Source organism: Larus michahellis, chromosome 2 (genome assembly GCF_964199755.1).
Source record: "Larus michahellis chromosome 2, bLarMic1.1, whole genome shotgun sequence".
NCBI classification, from domain to species: domain Eukaryota; kingdom Metazoa; phylum Chordata; class Aves; order Charadriiformes; family Laridae; genus Larus; species Larus michahellis.
In genome coordinates, this window is record NC_133897.1 from 82,541,135 (window position 1) to 82,560,543 (window position 19,409).

The following is a 19,409-nucleotide window of genomic DNA, read 5'->3' on the forward strand; positions in this document are numbered from 1 at the left end:
AAACGGAGAGCTAGGGTTAGTCTGGATATTTAAGGTCTGAGCAAATATCTTGATTTCATCTTCAGAGCACAGAGTGCCCCGAGCCCTGAATGAAACACAAAGATGCAGAAAAGGTAGGTGAACCTATTGTTAAATACGCTGTCACGCTGCACAAGTAAAGAGTGAGCCCAAATCGTATCTGTGCTTTCTCCTTTTTAAACACTTGCCATTGCAACTTTAAACATGCTTTTACTGTAACGTTAACTATGAAATACGTAACTAAGGAGACAAGATGTCTGAGCATTGTACGCGTGACCTGGGCCAACACCCAAGGCTGCATTTATAATGTTCTCTGCATACAAAGAAATACACGGCATGTGGCAAAGCCCCTATGAGTTGCTACTCATTTGCAGCACCTGATAAATGTGATAAATGCCATTAGAGCCCTCGTAAAAGTTGACACGTTTTCCAGATGTTGATCAGTGGTTGGCAACTAATTGTTGTCTCAGCAAACAGCTGGCTGAAGGCAGAGTTTCATTACACGGGCACACCTGTGTAGAAGACACAATCAATGTGTTGCAAGGGCAAAAAGGACCAGCCAGGGCGAAACCTCCTTTAGCCAGTATTTCCAGCCACGCTCCATTCAGTGAAACTACCGCTTCCGTAGCGGTAACTAACATTTCTTACCCATTAGTACGTGTTAATCGTCATAGGCCTTAAATAAACATGGGCAGGCATCATCTTGCTAATTCCTGGTTAATAGTTAATTTAGAGATGAGGGTTGTTTTTCTCCTGCTTAAATAATTATTTGATAAAGTGGTGAAGTGTCAGGTGAGTAAAGGATGTTAGTGAGCGTGGTGTTGTATAAAAGTGCGAGAAGGTGGGAGGCAAACTGCTGACTCCCGGCGGCATCAACTCAGAACAACACCAGAACAACGATACCTTAGACAGACTCATTTGCAAAACCTATTTTCATTGATTACAGCCTGAATCCAAAAAGACTCGTTGAAGTCTTGTGCTGTTAAGCAGCAATTTTGGAAACGTAATGTCAGGAGACCTGGATCCTAGTGTTCAGGCTTTAGGCAAAGACGGGTAAGCACTTAAGCCTTAAGATCTGAACTCCAAAATAACCTAAAATGAAGAGTGCCTTGGGTGAGGTTCAGTCTCTTGCTCCCCAAGCTTCCCCCTCAGATAGCTTCCACCATACATTGGTGAAACTACAACTTTAAAGTGCTTTGTGGGGTTTTTTTTTGCTTCCATTTTTCCTGATGGAACACTTTTACAGGAATTTATTCCTCTTGTGGCTGGAAATCATGTTCCAATTATCAGCCTAAGTTCCTTATGGCCAATTTATTCCCATTTGATGTGTATCAGTGTTGTTCTTTAGCTTAAGTAGTTCTCTCTCCCTGGAGTTTTAGTGCCCCAATCTATTTATTAGATTTAGTCTCTTCAGTCTTTGTGTTGCTTACTAATTTTCATACGATAGCTTCCTTATTCCCTGATGATCTTACTGGCTTTCCTCTGTATCCTTATGAGTTTGAATTATTTTTTTTTGCTAAAAAATGATCATCACTATATACCAAAATTACATCAGCCTGTATTCCGAGGTCTGCAGTCCTAATTTGAACAGCAACACAAGAACTCAGCAGCGTATGTGGTTATACTGATAATACTGCAAATATTTTACGGGTTGGAGATGGTGAGTGTGTCAGTCGACAATGATTTGGAAGTTGCATGTATGCACTAGTTCGTACTGATTTTTACCAGTATCTTGCACAACGGGATCAGTATTTTCCTGTTATGCTTGAAACATGCCACCTGATTCACTCCTGTATATAATTTTACATATATACACACACATATATTTTATAGATAAGTAAAATACATACATATGTGCATATGTATATATATCTCTATACAATTACAATTGCACCATGTTTCAGATTTGTAATTATGCTATTGCCAAGGATTGTTCATGGGTTTTCTTCATTCTCTGCCACTTGTAATTGATGAGCTCTGAGCTTTAGCCGCAGTGTTTCTTCTTTGTGCATGTGCACACAGTCTTCCACGTTACACTATTGAATGCCATCCCGCCTGCATCACTTCAGTCTTCAAGGTCATTTAGTTCTTTCTATGTGGTTTTTCTCATCCCCTTTTCCCACTGGAGGGGGCATCCCAGCCACGTGTTGTCAGCATATTTCATTAGTCTGATTATTTTTCTGTGCCATGGCCATTAACGCAAATACTAAAAATGAGAAGTTTCAAGGCCAAAACTTCAGGATTTGTCCTGGTCACTGCTTGCTGGCCAGACAGTTACCCTTTTACCACAACCTGACTCTCCCGAGCTTATTCCGCATTTTAGAATTCTTTTGCTAACCCCCAATTTAACTAATAATTTCCTACGAGGAATCATATCAGATACTTTTCGGAAGTCCAGATAAGTTAGATATATTACATTTCCCTTTGTATTGTATTCTCTGCTGGAAGTCAGCAGCATATTGGCAGTGTGGTCCTTGTACACGTCTTACTGCTTATAGAAGTGAATGTATTTTTATCATTATTATTAGATGTCTTTTTACTTTGTTAATAACCCTTGCTGTTATAGGTGTCTGGTGCTCTGGGAAGGATTTCTTGTGTTCCTGAAACGTTTGATAAAGTCTGTTCTTTATATAATATTACCTTGCCAGTTCAAAGCAATCAGATCAGAGGTTATAATCAGGGGTAAGAAAATATAGCTTAGAAATCTTCATTTGATTTTTCGAGGCTTAAGTCTGCAGTGTTTCCAAGTCTTCTAGTCTTACTGAGGTAGGAAGCTAAGCTTTTTTCAGACAGAATTAATCTTTGTAAGAAATATTTGGCTTCTCAGAAACCAGTTGTTTTATTTGAAGTTTTTAGAGTCCATACCCCCAATTTCTGTGTCTCTGAAATATTTTTTTCATCTGCAGCTGAAGTCTGCCTACAATGATATGCCTAGTAAGTTCAAGGGTTTTGGTTGTTTGTTTTGTTGTTGTTGTTGTTGTTTTGGGATGAGGGCTTTTTGGAGGAGTGGCGGAGAGCTGTTGAGATTTTTTTGTGGTATTTTTTTTTCCCCCTCCTGAAGTGTAATTCTTGCTTATTGACATATTATTTCATTACAAAATCCCATTCCCCCAGCAGGGCTTTGCACTATGTGAAAGCAAAATTATTATAGCTATAAACTATTACTGATGGCATAAGGAGATACAAATGGCTTCTACCAAAGATTTTACTATTATGGAGAATAATATTATTTTTAAGAGCGAATAAAATCTATCATCTTCTTCTGCGTCTGAAGTGCACCAATAGCCACTGTAAACTTTCAGGGCTGGTGACTAAATGAAGCTTGGAAGATCCAGCCCGGCAGACTTCAAAGTGCGCAGAGCAAAGAAAGCTTTCAGGGCAGAGAGGAGGGAGGGATAACTTATTTTCTGCACAAAACCCTAACCCCAAAGGAATTTAAATAAATAAATAAAAACACACACACACGTCCACAACAAAACCAGGAATTATACAGAGGTTCCGCACATTTTTTAAGAGAGACGACCGGTTTTCAACCTGATCCAGACCATGCACCATGTTGAAATAAAATTTTGAAGAAACCAGAGTGTGCATATTGTTGTGGAGGTGATTTGATTGCTGTAATTTGCTTGACGGTGAATGTGCTCATTAACCAATGATCATGCTCTTACTAACAAAATCTTTATTCCAGTCCTCTGCTGCAAAATTCAGTTATTTTTCAAGTCCTCTATGATGACTTTGGACTTCTCTGGTTAGTTGGTAGACTCAAAAGACACTTTTGAGTTGTCAAAACAGACACTAAGGCCTATTGTGGTACCTTTCTTGTTAGAAGGCTTAGTCATTAAATAACTGCATATACATATATAAAGAAGTAAATTATGTTTCTGACAGATTTATTTTTCAGTAAGAGACCTGTTTATTTCCATGTTTTTAAACATAAGGATAACGAGTAGATAAACTAATAAAAATTATCAAAGTGAACAAAATAATGATGTAGAACACAATAAAATGAGAACAAAAGCAGATATATTTAATAATTTTACTTTTCTCAAGCTCAAGTATGTAATTGATTTTTCATTCATGACAGTATTTTTTCTAAACTGTAAATGCCGTTATGTGCTGGATTTACTTTTACGGCTGCGTGCAGAATTAATGCGCTAGTCTCCATGAAGTCTTCTTACACAGCTAGCTCATCACTCACGTCTACATGTGGATGGGTACACGTGGTGATAGGTACAGATCTGCAGCAGCCTCACAGCCTGCTTCCTATTACATTTTCTCCAATTTAAAAAAAAAAACAAAACAACATCAAAAAAAGTTCTTCTCTCTTATTGCTTTTCCCCTGAATTTCTAAACACTGCCTATGGCAAGACACATGTTGAGACATCAGGATACGTTTAAGTGGGGTCATTCTGAATAACTTCCCGTTATAATTTCTTATTCACAGTTCTTCATCATAATCATCATTCTTTTTGACGGGCAGGAGCGCTGGTGATTGAGCTACATCACAGGTCATTTCTGACAGGAAATTTTCAGTGCCTGTGGAGCAACAGATATGAAAATATTTGAAAGGATCTATCTTCTCGTAGCCAGACTGGTTATTTGGCAAATGCATGTATATGCTATTGATGTGACGTGCCACTTCTCTGACTTGTCACTTCATATTTATGATACACAGCAGTATGCTTAATCGTTTCATGAGGAGTCTTGTCATGGTAAATCAATTAATACAAAATGAAATTCAATGGAGCATGTCTAGACACAGAAATACAAAATACAAAAACCATATAATATGCTACGACTTTGACATGATTAAGTACAACACTGACAGCTAGCAAAGCACGTGCAATAAAATTAAAGATACTATTTATGAGAGACAAAAGGGACGTTCTTGCTTTTCAGGCAGTTTCAGGGATTCAGTAGATTAAGATACAAGATACGAGTTCTCGTTTGGGGGAATTTTGGTACGTACAGCTCTGGAATTTGACTGAGGAAACCTGGTTTCCTCCCACATCTTCCACAGTATTGTTGGATAAGAGCCACAATATCTAGGGAGTGTATTCACTCTCTTGGCTCTTCTGTTTGAACTGTAACTGCTGAAGAATGTCCTCCAGCAGCTTCGCTTCAGTATCTGCCTAAAAAGTTTAACAAGCGTATGATTTTTGGGCTTCTTATACTCCTAACTCCTGGAGACCTGAAAAATTGAAAGGGAATTAAAGTTTTTCCTCAGTCGCTTTGAGCTTCTGATTTTCAGAGAGCACAATTTATTTGGAATTCTTTAATTTTACAAGATAAAATTCCATTTCACTGAAATCATAAATAATGCCTTCTTATGTTAGACATTCCGTTAATTCCTATCCTTGCTCAGCAGGAAGAAGATCACCCTGGCAAGCCCAAAGTTTCATTCATTTACTTTCTATTGTCTTCTGCTTTTCCTTCAACATCATTATTTTACCTCACCAATTTATGTTCAATTTTTAATTAATGTTCCATTTAATTTTGGTAAATTTTTCATTCACTGCTACTGCAACTTTGCCCAGTCCTCCCTCTGGAAAAACAGGGACAGCTTCCATTCTTTCTGTATGCTCTGCATGTCTGCAAACACTTGCAGGTTTTGCAAGTGATATAATCTGTGTGTCCTTAGTCTACATCTCTGTCACATCCCTCTTTTCAGGTTTTCATTTCTCTCTGTCTTCACCAAGCCACACTCCACACAGCAAACTTGCAAAATTGGGTTGGCTGTGGATTCGTATCGGTTAGAACCTCTTTTAAACTTTTTCCCTTTGTATTTTGTTTAAAAACATCTCTCCTCTGTCTTTTTTTACGGTATGCAGTGACACACTTTTTCTTTTTTATTTTTTTTAGTATCACAGTTGCCCTCCCCTGCTCACATTAACTGAAAACTATTAGAAGCGTGAAGTGCCTCAGAACTAGCAGTAGGTACTTTCCACCTGTCAGTCTTTGCCAGCATTCATTTGGTGCAGATGATACAATTTTTTTATATATCCCTGGGAAACTTGAACCTTGATAAGGGTTGTAAGCACACCATTCCCACTGCCTTGGATTTTGTCCTAGTTTTACTCCTGGTGCTATGTATTTTCCAATGGCTGCTCAGAGCAATGGAGACGAAGAGAAATCCGCTTCATTCGGTGTCTGAATTTAACTGATGCATTATGGGTAACAAGTTTGCTAAACATTTTTGCCATAATTTTATTAGCATAAAAAGCTATTCCCAGTGATGAATAATCTTTCAATCGTTAACAAATTAAACTCAGTTTAAAAAAAAAAATCATGTGGAAGCAAACATATTCTTTTATAGTGCATAGGACTGGAAAGATAACATAATTTTCCATGTGAAACGTTAGCAGACATTTATCCTGTGCAATATTAACTGCAGACAAAAACCGAATATACACTCGGTTGTTCATAAAAGAAAATTAGGAGGTTTAAACTCCACCAAGGCAAGATTAGCATCATAACAATATGTATCAGACCTTGATATAAGATAAAAACAAAGCAAAGCAGCATTAGTTGGAAGAGAGAGCCAGAGAGGAGCAGGGACATGTCCGATGGGGCAGGTACGTGAGCGGAGGATGTGGTGGCTCTTTCTCAGTAGGAAACAGGGTGGAGGCGGTTCAGAGAAGCCCCTGGAGGCATCCGGCAGTGGCAGCCAGCAGCTCCCAAACCAAAGTGAGTGCAGGGACACATCTCCTCCACTTTGCATAGTCAGCAGTGGGGAGAACGAAGGCAGAACCCCAGCCGGGCTGCTGTTTGTAATCAGTCGGACTGGACAGATGTTTTACTCCCCTCACGTACAGGAACAGCCGGCAAGCTTCATTCCTGGTGGTATCCATGTAACGTCTCCTTCCGCCTACTGCAGAGCTGCCTTGCCTCTGCGGCGAGCTGGGAGAGGGGTCGTCCCGCTGCTGCTGCTCCTGGGGCACATGACAGCCTGCGTGCTGCCAGGCTAGATGTCCCAAGACAAAGGAGAAAAGTAAGAAGAATGCCAACTCATCCTGCTTGTCTGGCTGCTACGAGACTGAAATCTAAGTCATGTACCGTTTTGTCTGAATCCCCCTGGCAAGGGCCATCGTGTTGCTATGCCACGCAGGAAACGAGAGAAGGGGAAAGCTGTGAGCCTGTCGTGATCGTTTCTCTAGCTTAAATCTTTACGTTAAGATTTGAAATTTAAAGGAACCCCAAACAAACAAACAAACAAACAAAATGAAACAAAACTAAAAGCACACACACAGAGGAAAACAAAAACCAAAAGGTCTGTCATCTTCTGTCAGATGGCAACCGACAGTTATCAGTTTCCTCAACAGACCTATCAGATGCGCCATGCAGGTGTATTTCCCTTAGGTCTTGTCTCTGTTGATTCCCTACTCAGCTCCTCAATGCATGGAAAGAATAAAAGACGGGAGAGGATATTTTGAGGAAAGTGAAGGGTCTTATAATTCCCAGAGAGATTACATTCAGGTACAGCCTGCACCTAAATTACTCAATTGATTCAAGTAAAAGTAATTGATGTTACCGTAAGTAAATGTTCCCAGAATATCTCTCCAACAACAGGCGGCCACAGAGCTGAATTTACATTTAAAGTAGAAATTACTTTCACACTAAGAGCAGTGAGATCTGTAGGGGAAAATGTACCGTTCTTGTCATGTTTGAAAAACAGTTCCCGGTGAGCGTGGGGCGGGGGCAGGGGGGAAGGAGGATTACAAAGCTGAAACAGGACAATCCTTGGCTTCTGTGGGAAAGCATAATCCCACTCAATAAAAATACATTCTTATTTTTCAGGACATTGGCCACCATTCAGTACACTGGTTTGTGACACTGCTGCATGGTACGCGTGAAGTAGTTCATGAATCTGAACTTGGTTCAGCAAACCCTATGTCCTTTATTAGCAGCAGGCACTGCGCTAGTTACCTTTTAACTACGGGAAGAAACACGCTGAATGGTATTTTGTGCCATTCCTGGTACATCTGCTGCACGTGTAAATCCCTGCGTTAATGCCAATCGCAAAATGACCATCTGCCTTTTTCTGAGTGTAAAATTAATGGTTTTCCTTATACGAATAGGTACGCATGTAGCTTCTAATAAATAAATTGAAGACATCTTATAGAAAATAAGTAACAGTTACAAAAGAAAAGATTTTTAAAGCATTTTCATAGCTTACGTGCAACTAAGCCAGGCCTTTATTTAGGCATGGAATTTTGCTATATTGGATATACAACAAGTTATCCCTCTTTCATGTAGTTCAACTTGACTACCTGCAGCTTTTTCTTTCTAGGAAATTTAGATCTTCTCCCCCACCTTGCCTGAGAGGTAACAGACTTCCTTCCTCGAGTACATGGGCTGAGGCTTGCAATATGTCTTTATAATATACAGCATTTCTGTGTAATTTAAATTTTATCAATCATTTATAGAAGAACTAAGCCATTCTTGAGAGCAGGAGAGATCAGAAAGTGTATTTGCTATCTCCGCTTTAAAATATTGCCTTTCAAACGGTATAATTCTGGATACAAGAGTTAAAATCATGAAGACATAGGCCAATAAAAGCTACCAAGGATTATTACTTTCAGAGTACCCGGTTTATCATATCAAGTATAATGATATATATAATTATATATAATGTTTCTGAGGCACAAACATATATCACATTCAATATTTGGAAAAGCATGGTCTAAACATAAAGATTAAATATTGAAAGTGAAAGGAAGGTTTATGCTACTGTTCTTTTTCTTCAGAAGGGATATGAAATGCAAGACAAATAGAACAGGAAAAAAGTGAACATGTTCTTGTCATACTGACAGGTAAAATACAGCCACTTAAGGTAGATGTAGGTTTGTATTGAATCACTGGTCAGAGATTTTGGTTGCGTATGTATGATGAAGCAGAAGGCTGAGTAGCTCCATAAGCTCTTTCAGAGACTCTCCATTAACTCAGTAAAGTGCAGGACACCTCTTACGTATCGACAAACATACAGCATCTGGGCTTTGAGCTGTTTGTCTTTGCCTACCTCTGAAGGCAACTTCAATTTGTTATTTTCACATCTCTTCTGGTCCCACCATGACACCAACTCCAGCTCTCCCCTTGGGAAGTGCTCCTCGGAGTAGTTGTATTTATCTCCTTGTATTTGCTGACATTTTTAGCTTCTGACCCTGACCATAATTTTCTTCTTGGGTGGTTTTTTTTTTTTTTGGTTTGTTTTCTTTTGTGTTTTTTGTTGTTGTTGTTTGGTTTGGTTTTGTTTTCTGGAAACAGAGTAAATTTTAGCCTTGTTTCATGGTCTGTTGGAGACAAGATCCTGAAGCGTGACCTTTTTGCTTGCTAGTTTCATTTCCCAAAAGAATTTAAAAATCTTTAATCATCTTCTCTCTTTTAGTTCCTTCATTTTTCTGAAGCAATTAGGTATTGCAAACAATAAAGGAAAAAGTTATGTGCAAAGCCATATCACTTTATTTAAGTCACTGAAGTGTTCAGCTCGGAATGCCAGTTAAGCAAAATGTGTAAATATTTGCCTGGAGTTCATTTGTGACCTTCTGTGACGCTACGGCGTCCTCTTCCCCCGTTTTGTAGGGCAGCCGCAACCGACAACGAAAACATAGGAGAAGATTCCACCTCATCTCAGGAACGAAAACTGCGGCAACTTATGATAGCAGTTGTAAAGAGTGCGCAATCAGCAAGATAAATAAAGGTAAATAAATAGAATGGGAATAATTTGCTCCAAGGAAGACAGCTAGTTTGGAAATTAAATGGCTTAATGGTTAATTCATTGGAGAAATGCTCTTGAGTTCCTAAATTCAAGTAGAACTTTTAGATCTAATTTTTCTTAAGGTTAGAAATGAGGACATATAAACACTATCTTCAACTGTTGCCTTTAAAGTACTTAACCTCATATGACAAGGGCATACGCAGGAATTGTTTTGTACGAAAAAAAAGCACCGAAAATGTTGGGGGCTTTCAGTGGTAAAAATAAAAATGTTAAATTTCTTTAGTATTCAAAAGCTACCAACAGGATATTTATATAATCATTGTTAACTATAAAAATGTACGTAGTTTCAGGTACATTCCTGTTGTATCCTATGTATCCTACGTTGTTACATGCTGTGACGTTTATATATACCCTGCAAAACATTAAAAGATGAATATATCAGAAATTCAGAAATCTCAAGTGAAGGAAGTAAGCTTGTACCCTTCTATGTGTGTGTGTGCTTACCTAATAAAATAAAACCTATGATAAAAGAAGGAAATCAATAGACTGAAATAAAATATTAAAAATAAGAAAATACCAAAGTTATTGCGGTACAGTCACCTTAGAATTTCTAGCTTTCACAACATGCATATTTCAAATATGTGTTTTATATTCAGTGGTCTCAGTCAAAATAATTTTAAAACAAAACTTCAAAGCTATGTCTAAATATAAAGGTTGTATGACAGTAAGTATACCAGCCCTCATCTGGAAGGCAGAGAGGAACATTCTGGAAACTTCTCAGTACTTTTTGCTTCATAGGATTTCCAGTAACTAGCAGGGTAGTTCTTCATTAATGATCTCGATGATAGGGCAGAGCGTACCTTCAGCAAGTTTGCTGACGTTGCAAAACTGGAAGGAGTTACCGGTGCTGCAGAGGGTGGTGCTGCCATCCAGAAGGACCTCAAAAGGTTGGAGAAATAGGCTAACAGTAACTTCATGGAGTTCAACAAGGGGCAGTGTAAAGTCCTGGGGAGGAACAACTCCATGCACCAATATATGCTGGGGGCCAACCAGCTGGAAAGCAGCTTGGCAGTAAAGGACCTGAAGAGTCCTGGTGGACACAAAGTGGAACATGAGGCAGCAATGTGCCCGTGTGGCTGTATTGGGTTTATGTGGCAAGGTTTTTGGTAGAAGGGGTTGGGGAAGGGTGCAAGGGTGACTTCTGTGAGGAGACACCAGAAGTTGCTCCCGTGTCAGACAGAGCCAGTTTCAGCTGGCTCCAAGATGGACCCACTGCTCTCCAAAGCTGAGCCAATCAGTGACGCTGGTGAGGCCTCTGTGATAACATATTTAAGAAAAGTTAAAAGGTGCTGTGCAGCAGATGTGAGAGAGGAGTGAGCAAATGTGAGAGAAACAACTATACAGACACCAATGTCAGGGAAGAAGGATGGGGAGGCGGTGCTGGAGCAGAGATTCCCCTGCAGCCTGTGGTGACGACCATGGTGACAGAGGTTGTCCCCCTGCAGCCCATGGAGGACTGTGGTGGTGCAGAGTCCATGCTACAAAGATGCCCAAATGTTTTCTGTGGTCTTTTTTAATTCATCTGATCTCCTTAATAAGTTTTTTTGGTTTTGAAATTATAGAAATCATGAGTTCTTTACACATATATTATAAATTCCCCTTATCTTTTTACGATCTCCTGAGATTTCATTTCATACAGGGGAAAAAAAGCACAAAACTTAGAGCATGTGTATTTTCAAAAGAGTTGCATACAAATGACTGAGAACGAGACGGTCAGTCTCGTTAAGTCTGTAACGCCCAGTTAAGTCTGTATGTAGTTATCATTGACAAAAATTATGGCAGACGCTAATAACAGCATGTTGGATAACTCTAGTGCTATATTCTGTACTAAACCAAAACTCTTAAATGAACACTTGAATCTCATAACATTCAGCAAAGGGAAGTACCAAGTTCTGCACCTGGGAGGAATAACCACATGCAGCAGTGTACGCTGGCAGCCAATCAGCTGGAAAGCGGCTTGGAAAGAGCTGGAGGTCCATGCCGACAACAAAAGTTGACCATTAGACAGCAACGTGTCCTTGCAGTGGAGAAGGCCGATAGCATTGTGGGTTGCCAACAGGCCGAGAGATAATCCTTCCCATCTGCTTAACTCTGATGAGACGCAACTGGAGTGATAGGTCCAAGTCTGGGCTCCCCAGTAAGAAGCGGAAATACTAGAGCGGCTCTGGGCCATGAAGGTGGCTGACGGAAGGAGCACAAGGCATGCCGATGGCAGGGGGGTTGGAAGTAGATGATCTTTAAGGTCCCTTCCAACCCAAACCATTCTATGATTCTATGGTTCTATGCGAGGAGAGGCTGAAAGAAGGTTAAAGACAGATCGTACTCCTGCCTACAAAAAAAAAGCCCCTAATGGAAGAGTAAAGAGAAGATGGAGCCAGACTCTTCTTGAAGGTGAAAAGTGATAAGACAAGAAGCAGTGGATACAAGGTGGACCGTGAGAAATTCTGTTTAGATATAAGGAAAAAAATTCCATTAAGAGGATCATCAGATGCTGGAACAGGCTGCGCACAGAGGCTGTGGAGTCTGTATCCTCGGAGATAGCTGCAATCCAACTGGACAAGGTGCTGAGCAACTGCCCTAACTGGATTTGCTTCAAGCAGGGCATTTGGACTAGATGACCTGCAGGGTCCCCTTCCAAACCAAATTATTCTGTGATGCTATGCTTATTTCTGATTATTATCTTTATTATTTTTTTTATTCTTATTGTAGAGTATAATATTATTATATTATGCAAGGAAGGCATAGCTGAGTTGAAATGCCGCACTGAAGCATACAAGAACAATTCTGTTAAGGCTTTTATGCCTCCTACGACTCTCATTCACTCCTTCCTAAATTACTACTTTTTGGAGCATAAAAAGTTTGAAGCCAGTGAATACACACTAACACTCAGGAATGATTACTGTTCTGTGAATTATTTTTTGAAAATGCTTATTTTAATGCAAACATACATCCTCTGAACAAAACTCCATCACCTGATAATTTTCATCTGTATTAAAAGATGAATATTATTAGCTTATTTCCCTTAATATGTCTGGAAGGAAAATATTCATTTGGTTTGTCCAGATGGATTGGGAACAATTTTGCCACACCCAATTAAGCTTTTTGTCTGTTTCAGACATCGTGGGCAGGGGATGGATCATGATTTCATGTTCACACAAAAAAGTTTAAATACCATTCCACCCAAACTAGATCGCAATAGCTAAATATAGATGCTGCTCTAAACTTGAACATGTACAAAAAACCCCATCAATCATATCATATGCATTTTGTTCTTTCCATTTTCCCTTCAGATGTCTTAATCTTCAGTCCAAATAATTGTAAGGAAAAGGATGTGCAATGTAGCAATTGTTTATGCCCTCTACCAGGTAGGCACATTCTGCCTTCCTTGATGCCACATCAGCATTCCTTAACTGCCATAGGGTGTTTCATTACAGTGTGTTTACTAACCTTTTAAACTAAATTTTATTTACAGCAGCTCAGCTCTTGGTAGTTTTTGTGCCTCAGTAGGAAGGTTTACAGGGACATAAAATGGAAACCTGCCGTAACTAATAATTAGAATCTCCAAGATACCAAGGACTAAGCATTTGAGTGATCTAAAAAAAAAAAAAAAAAATAAAGTAGACTGCAGCCAAATGGAAAACTGAAGCATTACTCTACACAGAAAGTAAAGGCAGAAAATGGTTCATTTACTCTCTTTCCATTTGCACAATGGTAATAAAAATGCCAAACAGATTGATTTTCAGGCAAACTCTACATTGCAGTAAAGTCAAGATTACAAGAGAAGATGTATTAATACAGCATATTTTTCTTGCAATACTGCATTTTTACCTCTGTTTCAAGGATATGCCTATGTGTATGTTCAGTTTAATTTTAATTGGGTACTGCCATTTAGTTTTTAATATTTATGAAATGACATGCCTTTCTCTGAGGTAGCTGCGCAGAATTTGCATTTCACAGTTCTATGTATTAAGCATTCTTTCCGGAATGGTTAAGACTTTATTGTCAGAAAAATTCCACACAACTTAAGAGAGGAAAAAATACCTGTTCCGGTGAACTGGTCACCAGATGCCTTGTTTGATTTATGTATTCTACAGCTTTTATACATCTTTTATATATTCTAAAGTTGTTACAGATTCAAGTCTCCTTGAAGACAGCAAAAAATGTCACTGTTTGTTGTTGTTTTTTTCCCAGATAGATGTCAACATTATCTCATCTTAACTAAAATTTAACTGCCAAATCAAAAAGGAAACAATTTCTCCTTAAAGATGCACAGAGCTAGATTTTTTCCCCAAAATGAAGGAAAAAAAGAAAAAAAAATCAAACAAACAAAAAAAAAACAAAGGCAAAAAAGTCCTAAACCCCAACCCCCTCAAAACCATCCAAAAAGCTGCTCCAGGATGACAAAAAATCAAAGTGCACAAGAATTAGTAGGCCAAAGACAGAGGAAGAAAGAGATAAGATATAAAAGAAGGCCTCATTCTAGATGTGTGAGGGAAGGACCTCCCCTGTGAGGGCTTATCCTGGAGTCTGAGAATTGATTAAACATATTCTATTTAAGAAAAAATGAATAAAATGTGACTGAAGTAGCCTGGGATCCTCCTAATCAGTAGTTTACAGAATCACATCTTTTCTTTCTTGCTTTCCTGAGCTACATAAACTGTGCATCCTTATGTGCAGAACAGCAAACCTCAGCAGGAAAATGGGGTTTTCCCTGGCTATTCTTGTAAGGTGTAGAGAGTGGTATACTGGAAAACTGAAGTCTGGATACAACCATTCCTCTGCTTCCCCACCACCTCATCCATTCCAGTTCCCTCTCATTAAAATCTAAAGCTTCTGAAGTTCTAAAGTTTCTTGACCTGAAGTTCAAGAATTTCTAATTCTCAAGTAAATGCACTAATTATTGTGCAACCATATCGGATGTTGACCCACGGTATCTCATGAGCAGAGGCTGCACTTCAGAAGAGATTCAGGAGTCCTGAATCCCAGCTCGATGAGAGGGTAAAGGACAGCATGACGCCAAGGGTCCCTCATCAGCTGGCTTCCCAATCAGTGCATATCTGAGAGCACACATTTCCTAATAATCTATAATAAGTAGACCTATGGAGGCATACAGTCAATGAGAGATAGGTGCTTCAGTTAGGACCTCTGAATTGCTCCTCAGAGGTGCTTCCCTCTCTGTTGACCAAGCCTAGGAAGCCCATGGGTCTATCTTATGTTCTAAGTCACTGTTTAGAAACAAAGTACCTACCTTTCAGGCATTGTGAGGCTTATATATGGATCCTTGAGATGGTCAGAATCTGCCCCATGGTATCTACCCCATGTCAGCTTTTTTTTGTGTGAGGTGATGAAATCTTATGTGAGAAATGGTATTTTCTACAACCTTTTTATGTATATCACTCTGCCTAGGCCCAGACTATGTCCTGATTCACTCTGAGTAGTACCTGATTTCAGTAGCCCTATTAAAATAAACAAAATTACATAGTTATTTTCAGAAGCCAGCCTGCAAACAACTCCTAACTGTTATTACTGAAGAGCTGGAATAAATATTTCCAGATGGAAGACCCTCATTGTGTTTGTACGTCCATCCTTTCACAGTCTCCTTCTTTCTAGCTACTGCTTATAGTATTATTAAACCTCATATTCAAGGACATTGCTCCAGAAAATGACAGACAGATACTTCTGCCATAATTGCCCTGATGTGACCAGCCTGTTGAAGAGAAACAACTAACAGGATAGAGCGCTCAGCTCATTCCCAAGAATGGAAAGCCAGAGTCCTGCATATTTCCAAAAATGGGGGAAATACGAGACCTGATGTTAGTAAATATGCTGATGAGTATATTCAAATAAATACACAGAGTCTTAACCCAGCATATACTATGACATTAACATATTCTATATAATGCTATGTATCAAATGAAATACTATATAATGGCCTACTGAACAATGGCCTATTCACGATAATAGGCATAAAAATGCCTAATCAAGGCTTCAGGTTTGAAAATGTATTACATTTTAACCATTGATTAATCTGCACTTTTTTATGACACTACTTTTTCTTTAAGTTAATCAAATTTCAAAATGCATAACTCAGAAAATTTTAACTGTCAAAATAACTGCTTGCTTTCCTTTAGGTAATAATGGTATTGAAATTCCTGAGATATTTAAAGTTGGCAGTTTTCCTAGAGATAAATCTCTAAACAGTGTAACTTTCTATGCTCATGGACCCTGACATCAGCATACACTGATGTTTTCATGTTGTCCTCTTACTGGAGGCAGAGAGATAATTTAATTACACAAGCCAGAGTCTCTTAATGGGGTAAGGTTACATAGTCAAGGAGAGAAATTATGGCTAGTTATGAAAAAAATATGATGTGTGTTTAAACCAAATTGAGTTATTTAATGAACAGCTTTAGAAAAATGGATGGTACCCCATCATGTCACTTAAGCATATTGAGTAGCTCAAGGGGAAAATGTTTTGTGTAAGCTTTAATTAATTTCCACTTTCAAATCCTCAGAGATGCCAAAGAAAAAAGTCTGACACATGCTGTTGATAGTATACACAGGTTCCAAGGACATTTGATGAAATACAAGTATTACGATCATGAAAACACATTTTTATCAGGGACTACGTTTCACATTCTAAATGTGTGCATATTTTTTTGTTTATTCTCTCCAGTCAGTACAATTTGATTACAGTAGCTCAAGCTTTACCTCATTATGTACCTGTGATAGCCGGCGCTTTGTAACTGCCCCACCTCTTTTCTTAAGGGAGTACACTAAGTCAAAAGTATCTAATCTCTAAGGTTAGGTTTTACTGGAACACAAAATAATGCGTTAAAGCAGAGAAACTCTTTACATAAGGAAACCTCAGATAAGCTGTGTGAGCAGGATTGAATAAAAGAGGTTAAAACAAATCTTACCACTGCCAATTGTCTCTTTGCAGGGTAATCTTTTCCACCAAACTTGATCTCAGTCCAGCTTTAAAGGTTCCATTGGCCACAAAGATTTCACAGTCCCCTCACGCTAAAGATATGTTAATTTTGTTTTCTAAACAAGCAAACTGCTCATATGCTAGCTGATTTTTTGTATGACTTGTTCTCTGAAAAGAGGAAAATAGTTTCAATGGAGGGTAAGAATAGATGCATACCAGCTAACCCAACAGCAATCTCCAGTAAGCTAAAACTGCTCAATTTTTCCTTCTCTCTCCTTCAATCCTCTCAGTAAGCCTTTTCTGCCTCTGAAGGCTCCATACCTCAATGAGCTTAGTGGGTGTCTTCAATAGTTCTGAAATTTGTGTCACTTCAGCCCAGATTTTGAGGGGCAGATTTTCAAGAGGAGGACTTTTTATGAAGAAGATTAAGAGATTCCTATCATTTTTCACTTTCTTGTGGCTTCAAAGTGCATGCTTCTTCATAATGTCTTGGGATAGTCCCTTAGCCCCAGAAGAGTGCGCTCCTCCAGCCCTGCAATTCTGCTGCATTCACAAGGTCAGGGCGGTGGGTGAGGGTGTTGATCTTTGGGTTATCCTCTTCAGAAGAGGGGCTTTCTGAACGTCAAATGATTTGGTCTTTGTGGCACACCCTTCTGAAGTCCTAGATGCACCCTAAGCTGCATCCAACGGAGAAGATATTCTTCTCCCTAGCTTTTAACACAATGGAGAAGTTTCAGTGCTAAAGAAGTTCTCTGCTGAATTACAGCAAGGATACACAGAACCTCAGAGGGTAAAGAGCTTCTAGGTAGGTTGAACACACTCTCTTGCATTTGATTAATAAAGAGAAAAGCAAAATAATTAGCACGTTACATATTCTCATTGCAATAGAGGGTTTAAAAAAGGTAACATTAGGCAGATAATGTAAATTTCAGTATGTTATTTCCTGGCATTAACACTCAGTGAAAGAGACAGCTACAGAAACAGACATGAAGCTGAAATCAGGCTGAAAGGATCAGCCTTGTATGTTTATATAAAACACTTTCATAGCAATCCTGACACCCCATAGCACTTTTCACAGAAGCCTCTTATTTACGTCATGGCATACCTAATTCCTCCTCTATCCTCCAGATTTTTACCTTAAAAATAGAGCTCAGTATCAGCTAATATGTATTTAAGTATCAATTATATTGGTATCATTCGGATCCTTGATAACAAATTGCAGGCAAACACATGCCTGGCCATCAACTGCATGAATATATTATTTCTTTTTTTTTTTTTTTTATAAACAAGACTTGCATCAGTAGAAGTCTACAGATTTTGAGCCACAAACTCCCTGAATTCTTAAGACCAAATATCTTTAAGTTACAAAGTATGTTATTCATTGAGTAGCAACTCGCTTCTTTCAGTTTTATTAGAATTCAAATGTTTCTAGTAAAGGGAGTGTTAGCATAGCTACAACAAATCCTGTTTTATCCAGTTCTGCTTGTTGTTCAGAAAAAGCATATTTTCCCCAAAATAATGGAGCAACGTATTATTTGTGTGCACCTGGCATAGAAAAGTACTATTGTGTACTATCTCCAAAGTACTAAACTTCTATAATATCAGTTAAATTTCTATGTCAACCATGAGCAGTCTAAATGAGTTGAGATTAAGAAAATGTCTCTTACACAGCAACTGAGAGAATTTTTCTATGAATAACTTTAAAATGATTTATATTCATCATAAACTTCTACTGATAAAAAAAAAATCAAGGTAAGGTTTGCCAGGTAAAATTTTATTATGCAGTTATTGTGAAATGCTGACCCGTGGCAGTTGCAAGAAAAAACAATGCCCTTGCAAATCTTTACCTCTGCTACTGAATATAATTTTCCGTTTGTATGGCTTGTGCAATTGACTGCTGTGCCGTAATCTGATTCCATAAAAGAAAATAAGTATTTTGAGGAAAGAGAGAGTGACAACTAATACTACTAATTCAGGATAACGTCTAATTTTGTGAAATGAAGAGCACCTTCAACCTCCTTGATAAGAACTGGCAATTCTAGGCACCATTTAAGGTTACTCAGTACCTGGCAGAATTTTACCCAACAAGGGAAACAGGAATATGCCTCTGCTTGACGGTGAAATGAATTTAAGGACACGACTATTCAGAAGAGCAATTCAGAAAAGCCATTTTGAAACACTGTTTAATTAATTATGATCTTATCCTCAAACAATAATTTCAATATATGAAAAATGTCTGGGTTTATTAGTTCTAAATAGTTAAAAAATTAACTGCAAGTTTAGTGTCTTTTTTCTGCATAACAGAATGAATATGTTTCAACCAGAGAGCATATTTAGAATCATAGAATCACAGAACAGCCCAGGACCTTGAAAGACCATCTAGTTCAGCCTTTCACGGGAAAGGGAGCCTAGGTGAGATTATCTAGCACCCTGACCAATCGCATCTTGAAAACCTTCAGCGATGGGGACTCTACCACATCCCTGGGCAGGTTGTTCCAGTGAATGATTGCTCTTACTGTAAAAAAAATCTTTCTTATGTCAACATAAAACTCCCGGTGAAACTTGTACCTGTTGCCCCTTGTTTTCTCTATATGACTCCTTGTGAAGACACAGCCTCTGGCTTTTTTATAGTTGCCTTTTAAGTACCGGAATACTGTGATGAGGTTTCCCCAAGCCTTCTCTTCT

General features: G+C 38.6%; 1 long non-coding RNA gene across 2 annotated transcripts in view; it reads left to right on the plus strand.

Annotated features, from left to right (window-relative positions):
* Nucleotides 1-19,409, plus strand: part of LOC141739256 (uncharacterized) — a 116,909-nt gene that overhangs the window by 56,286 nt on the left and 41,214 nt on the right. The window contains exon 3 of one of the 2 annotated variants that reach the window (XR_012585634.1): nt 9,598-9,715. The exons of the other annotated variant lie outside the window; for it this stretch is intronic. This is a non-coding gene — a long non-coding RNA (uncharacterized LOC141739256). The remainder of the gene's footprint in view (nt 1-9,597; nt 9,716-19,409) is intronic. 2 annotated transcript variants of the gene reach the window in all.